Raw genomic sequence first — 7,257 nt, forward strand, 5'->3', positions numbered from 1 at the left:
CATTGATTGCTACTTCCTTAGAACTATAGATGCTTCTTGAAGCTAAATAGAGTCATTAACCCAGAAATGCCTTCTCCTTTTCTGCTTCCCCATTTTCTTTTCCTCCCCCCACCCTGTATCCTCAATTTAGTTCATTTTTGTAATCTCAAGAGAAAGATGAGTTAGTATTTGGTGAAAAGTGAAGTTCTGAATCCCTGTAAAAATGGAAACATAAACCCACAAGGAATGGGCAGGTATCAATTCACAGAGCAACATGGGCTGCACTCAGCCTGCCTGCCACCCCTGATAGGCAGCTGGATGTAGCATCAGGTATGTTGTTGAGTTGTCATCATCCATAAGACATCCTGTAAGAAAGCAATTTTGGTTCTTACATAAAAGGATCTAGATGGAAAAGGAATAGCCTTCAATAGACTTTCAAGAATCTGACAAGATCAATTAGTAATGCCACAATGTGCTAAGGTGCCCTGAAGTGCTAAGCAGTCTGTGGTAACTGAGAGCCCTGGGTATCCTGTGATGACTAGCCTCTCATTAAAACTCAGCCAATGGTCGGCTGAGGTCAGGTCCATATCCTACCATTGTGCTCCTTGTAGGGAGTGATGGCCTTGTTCTATAGGGTCTCTTTGTTCTTCTTAAGAATCTCTTGGTACTTGAGGTCACTGTCATTCAATAAGTGGCCAAGGAGCTGTAAAAAGCTGTACAGGGTGACTGCTATTGATGCTGCTGAGAGGACCAGCTTATCTTAACAGCAGTGGTAGTTGCCTCTCTATAGCCAGTAGGAATACTCCCTAAGAACCTTCATGAGCTGGATGATGTTCTGAATGGTCCAGAGGTTTACCTTGGACTTATTCTCTGTGGCTGAGTAATGCCTGTTGTGTTGCTTGCTGGGGTTAAAGTCAAGGTTGTACACAGCTGCCTGTGGGCAGTGTCTCTCTTACTTATCTGACAGGTTATGTTGTCTTGGACCACATTATTAAGATGGCAGAACAAACATCTCCAGGACCTTGCAGAATGTTGGCCCAGTCCTCAGCAAGCTGCTGGCTTCCAATGCCTTGGGTACACTACACACTGCCACACACATTAGGCCCAAATAGAAACAATATTTGCCAAAATAACCTACACCTGAACAGGCACTAATGTGCTAGATTTCACCCACTTGATGGAGAACATTCTAACTTATACAGTGTGTTAACTATCAAAATATATTATACAGGCCTATTATATTTAGGAGATTAAATCCCAACCTCCACTTACCCCCCCTAAAAATGGTGGTATCTGTTTCTGCATTTTGAATTGTTAGAGAGCCTGGAATCCAGCCCACAGATTACTGGAGCATATTTCAGGTTGTGGAAGGTAGCCCGTCTCGCCACTTGTCATGTGTCTATTCACCCAATGAAAAGAGACTAAGTCTAGCTCGGTGACCCTGTGAGTTTACTGGGTTTCCTTACAGGATCATGGTGACTCAGAGATCCACATCACTGAAAAGCTCCCCCCCTGGATGAGTGACAAAGCTCCAGTGCTGCATACAGGTCAGCTGACTTAAGAGTCAGTGCTCCCAGCAGTTGTTTGCCACTAATATATAGCCACAGGGGAGGAGCCTTATAAGACCTGTAACCCGCGGAGCTTCCTGAGTCATTGAAGCTTTGTGAGTCCTGTGGGCCTTCTTCCTCCTTCCAGGTTCCAGTTGGTGGAAATTACTTTGTGAAGCAAACATACAGCCATGTGAGAGGTGACACGTTCACCAGAGTCTGTTCTTAGTGCCTGCTCACTTCCCACAGTGGAATGCTCCTCCATTCCACTTCTCTAGCCTCTCTTCCCACACCATCTTTGTTTGATGGTTGGCTTAGAGGAATTACTTTCAGACTCATTCTAAGTTTCTGGCAGAATATCCCCAAAGTGTCCAGTTGGGGCCAGGTATTGTAACACTCAAAACAGATCCCAGCACCGCAGCAGATCTCTATGAGTTTGAGGCTAGCCTGGCCAATCAGGACTTGGTGAGACCATGTCTGGAAAAACAAAACAAGTTGATAAAATCTTTTATATCATGTTTCTTTTTACTTTATTGGTAGCTTCTCTTCCTTAGGAAGTTGACATTTCCTTCTGTTTTCACCTCCCAACTTTCAGCAATCTCTAGTACAACTATAATAGCCTGAGAGACTTCAACAATCTCCCATATAGAGGGCAAAATAATATTTGAATATATCAGAGAAACAGCAGCTCTTTGGTCCCATAGAACATTTTGATCTCTTGTTTTTCTCTGTTTGTGGGAAGGTTTGTTTGCTTGTTTGTCTGTCTGTTTTGTTTTGTTTTATTTTGTTTTGTTTTGTTTTGTTTTGTTTTGTTTTGTTTTGTTTTGTTTGAGACAAGAACTTGCTAGTGGCCCTGGCTGGCGTGAAATTCATCGTGAATTTCTTGAATTAGCAAAGATCCTCTTTGTCTCTGTCTCATGCTCGGGGAATGCATCCCAACAGCTGATGTGGGTTATATGCACAATGAGACAAGACAGAAAGACAGGGAACATTAAAGGGGTGTGAGAAGAGAAGGGAGTCCCCACCCTCGAGTCTACTTGGACTCACCAAGAATCACCAGCATGGAGAGGTGGCTCTGCAGGTAAGATTACTTCCTGCTCTCTGCGGAGGACCCGAGTACAGTTCTCAGAACCATATCAGACAGATGACAACTAATTGTAACTCCAGCTTCATGGGATCTGAAATCACGTGTAACACATGTGGGAATTCATGTGTTTGTGCACACATACAAATAAATAATGTTTATTTTTAAAAAAAGAACTCCACCACAATAAAAATTTTCTGTGAACTTCGCCTATACAGGGATGATATTCTTTTTATGTAGAGCTGATTTTAATGATAATTTGAAGTAGCAATGGAGGCCTAATCATCCCTCATCTCTTTCCCCAGCTGTAGACCTGTAATTTTCTAAGGAGTCTCACAGGAAGTCCCATTATAGGAAAAGCCATGTCTCAACATTCTTGCAACGCCTGTCTTTTTACCTTATCATATTGAAATCCTGACTAAGGCACTACTAAAGTCATCCCATAATCCATTGTTATAAGATGGGGAAAAAGAGAAGAAAGTTTCTTTTCTCTTTCCTGTGTAACTTGAAGGCCACCAAACTTGTGTATGTGACGAATGCTAAGATAGTCGTGGCTGTTTTTGAGAAGCCCACATGCAACCTCGGCTCCGTCTTATGCTTTCCTCCCTCTTTCTAATACTCTTCATGCTTAAGTAGATATTTAAAAATCTCTTCTCTGTAAACTCCAACTGTACCTGGCCTATCCTGAGGTTCTTTTCCATGGCAGAGAAGAACCTTGGTCTGGGGCTTAAGAGATGTTAAGTGATTACAAGCTGGTACCGTTCTTTCAGGGAACCCAAGTTTAATACCCGGCACCCACATTGGGTAGCTCATGATTGCTGCAGGGATCTGATGCTTCTAACCTCCTTGGGCACATAGGCACACACACATAATAATAATAATAATAATAATAATAATAATAATAATAATAAATATACTGGGCAGTGGTGACACACATTTTTAATCCCAGCACTCTGAAGGCAGAGGCAGACAGATCTGTGAGTTCAAACGTCAGATTGGACTACACAGTGAGTTCCAGGACAGCCAGGGCTACACAGGGAAATCCTACCTTGAAAAAGCTAAAACAAATTAATAGTAATAATGATGATAATAATAATAAATGAGAGAGAGAGAGAGAGAGAGAGAGAGAGAGAGAGAGAGAGAGAGAGAGAGAGAGAGAGAGAATGTGAACATGGATCCTGGCTTCAAGTGACTAGAGGTCACTGAATAGAATTCCTTAGGCCACTACAAGCAGTTGCCCAGGGCAGCAGTTTCTTCACATACCACTGCTGCTGACCGATCCAAAGCTTTTTCGTTGTTTATATGAAATTCAATTTCAGCTGAGTGTCTGTGTTTGTTTTGGCAACTTCAGTCACAAGGTCTCACCCCCAGCACTAACTTGGACAAGGAGGTTGTCATTTACCAGAATTATGCCTTTTAAGGCTCTGTCTTCATTAATTGGTCCATCCTCAAGCATTCCTAAGGAGAAAGAAAGCTGTCTTTTCTCCCTTCCACTAGCAGCCTTGGCTTAGAGTCATGAACTGGGGGAGAAGCATCATGGCCCCCAGGGGGTTCCAGCTCAACCTCAAGTTTCTGACATATATCCGGGGAGTTGCTCTCCCCTTGACTCTGGGTTGGCTTCTGGACATCCCCTTGAAATCAGAGCATCAGACGCTGTGCTTAGGTTTCCTCGTTCCTGTTGCATCTTTTTTTTTTTTTTTTTTTTTTTTTTGGTTTTTCGAGACAGGGTTTCTCTGTGTAGCCCTGGCTGCCTCCCGAGTGCTGGGATTAAAGGCGTGCGCCACCACGCCCGGCTTGCATCTTTCTTGAAATCAGTCTGTTCTCACAAACCTCCCTGCTGCCGCCACTGAAACTGAAGCCTCCCATCCTTTTGCAACCTCTTTAGCCTCTTTTCTTTTGAGTGCCTCTCAGTGTAGGTTGTAAAGCCTGGATTTGTTCTTGTTGCAATTGTTCTGTGATTTTGATTACAGGAACATTTATTTTGGCTCTGCCTCCTCCATTTCACTTCTCTAGCCAGCAGTCCCAATTGAATATGTCATCACCTGGGGCCTGGGTTGCAGCACCCTACCTCTTTCAGGTCCCTGCATTTGTTCAATGCCTAGCAAACCTATCCTTATGTGGTGTTCATTTCCCAAATGGGATTCTCTTATGAGACCAGCTGCAATGAAACTATATTTTCTGTTGGACAATCAATAACCAGCTCCATGGCCCCACTCTCAAAACTCCAAACCCTATCTTCTTTCTCCCTGTCTAACTTCCCTGGACCCACATTATCAAATTTCTCTGGTCTTCCTTGCTGCTTCCAACTGTACCGCCTGGTCATCCAATCTGCCTTGAAAGCCCAACCCCTTCCCTCCTCTGGGTCAACTCACATCCTTTCTCTTCTTCAAACTCCAGTCAGTAGATGAGATAATAGCCAGTCTTGGGATGGAACAGGCCTTGTCAAAGGGAAGAACGCAAAAGACAGAAACAAAGGAAAAGTCCAGAAGCTTGGCTTACATAAGAGCGAAAAGCTTCATGTAAAACTGCAGTCCAAACAAAACAAATGGGTGTAGAAAAGCAAAGCATTGTTGCAGTAAATATTATTTGGGGGTCTCTACCCTACCTTACATCATTTAATTTACAAATAAAAGACACAAAACCGTTATATTTATATAAAGCACTAGAGCTGGGCAGATATCAACCCTCTATGTCATTTTGTCTCCTTCTCTGTCAATAACCCTGAGATATCACTAGCCATATTCTTCCTGGGCCACTCCTACTCCAACTGGACAGCCCTCATGTCCATGTGCTCACAGTCTACCTACCATGGCAATCTTCCTTCTTCCTCCTCTTTCTCCCTTGTGGTCTCTGCCTCGGGACCCAAGCCTGGGAACTGAAGCCCTACCTACTTCTCTTCTGCTCAGCTACAGGCTGTAGGCATCTTTATTAACCAATCATGCATAATTTGAGGGATAAAGTTTATACAACAAAAGCTGTTATACATGAGAAGCTCCTCATCTTGGAGCAACCAGATCTTGGGGTACAGAATTTAGCATTTGAATACAAGCAGCATCAGACCAACCCACTACACAGCATGCAATAGACAAAGTTAATATTCTTTTTTAAATGTATTGCATTTATTTGTGTGTGTGTGTGTGTGTGTGTGTGTGTAGGACAAAGGACAACTTTCAGGGCTGGTTGTCTCCTTTTACCTTGTGGGTTCTAGAGACTGAACTCATTTTTTTGTTTGTTTGTTTTTTGTTTTTTGAGACAGGGTTTCTCTGTGTAGCCCTGGCTGTCCTGGAACTCACTTTGTAGACCAGGCCGGCCTTGAGCTCAGAAATCTGCCTGCCTCTGCCTCCCGAGTGCTGGGATTAAAGGTGTGCGCCACCACGCCCGGCTACGAGACTGAACTCATATTACCAGACTTGGTAATAATCATCCTTACCTGCTGATCCACCTCTCTGGTCGAAATCTTATAATTATTAATTAATGTGATTTGTAAATTAGTAAGAAAAAGATATCTCGACCTTTTGGCTTTCTCAGCAGCACCATGGCAGTGCCTGATGAAAGGGAGCCAAGAAAGGAGTCAAGAAAAAGGTGGTTAATCTATTTTCCAAGAAAGACTGGTATGATGTGAAAACTCAGGTCATCTTCAATACTAGAAACATTGGAATAACATTAGTCACAAGGATTGAAGGAACCAAAGTTGTATCTGTTGGCCTCAAGGATCATGCGTTTGAAGTGATCAAGTTGCAGTTAGAAAATTCAAGCAAGTTACTGGGAAAGTTGACATCGAAAACTGTCTGTCCCATGGCATGGATCTTATCCAGGACAAAATGTGTTCCGTGGTCAAAAAGTGGCAGGCCGTGACTGAAGCTGAGGTGGATGTCAAGACAACCAATCATTATTTGCTTGATCTTTCTGTGTTGGTTTCACTTAAAAAAGCAACAATCAGATACACAAGACATCCCATGCATAGGACAGGATCTGGAAGAAGCCGATGGAAATTATGACCAGAGAAGAGCAGAAAAATGGCCTGAAGGAAGTGGTTAATAAATTGATTGCAGACTGCACTGGGATAGACATAGAAAAGGTCTGTCAGCCCATGTAACCTTTTCATGATGTCTTTGTCAGGAAAGTAAAGATGCTGAAGAGACCCAGGTCTGAATTGGGAAACTCACTGATCTCCATGCTGAAGGTGGTAGTTCTGGAAAAAACAACTGTGGATGAGACAGGTGCTAAATTTGAAGGAACTAATGGATATGGAAACGCCAGTGCAAGAATCCATTTAAAAGCCAGATTTTTTATAGTGACAAATAAAAAGTCCTATTTGTGAAAAAATAAAAAAGAAAAGAAAGAAAAAGATATCTCAAAAGAAAATGATGAACAACGATACTTTATTGAGAAACGTGTACCCATGCTCTGGGATACTCTTTCTTTATCTTATCCATCCATCCACCCACCCACCCACCCACCCACCTACTTATCTATCTATCTATCTATCTATCTATCTATCTATCTATCTATCTATCTACCTACCGATCAAGATGGGGTTTCACTAGCCCTGGATGTCCCAACTTTGTAGACTAGGCTGGCCCTGAATTTACAGAGATCCATCTGTCTCTGCCTCCTAAGTGTTGGGATTAAAGGTATGTGGCACCA

General features: G+C 42.8%; 1 pseudogene; it reads left to right on the forward strand.

Annotated features, from left to right (window-relative positions):
* Positions 1 to 5,548: 5,548 nt before the first annotated feature.
* On the forward strand, positions 5,549 to 6,887 carry LOC110297986 (small ribosomal subunit protein eS1 pseudogene; annotated as a pseudogene).
* The last annotated feature ends 370 nt before the right edge of the window (positions 6,888 to 7,257 follow it).

Source organism: Mus caroli, unplaced genomic scaffold, assembly GCF_978045245.1.
Source record: "Mus caroli unplaced genomic scaffold, Mus_caroli_1 scaffold_8, whole genome shotgun sequence".
NCBI lineage: Eukaryota > Metazoa > Chordata > Mammalia > Rodentia > Muridae > Mus > Mus caroli.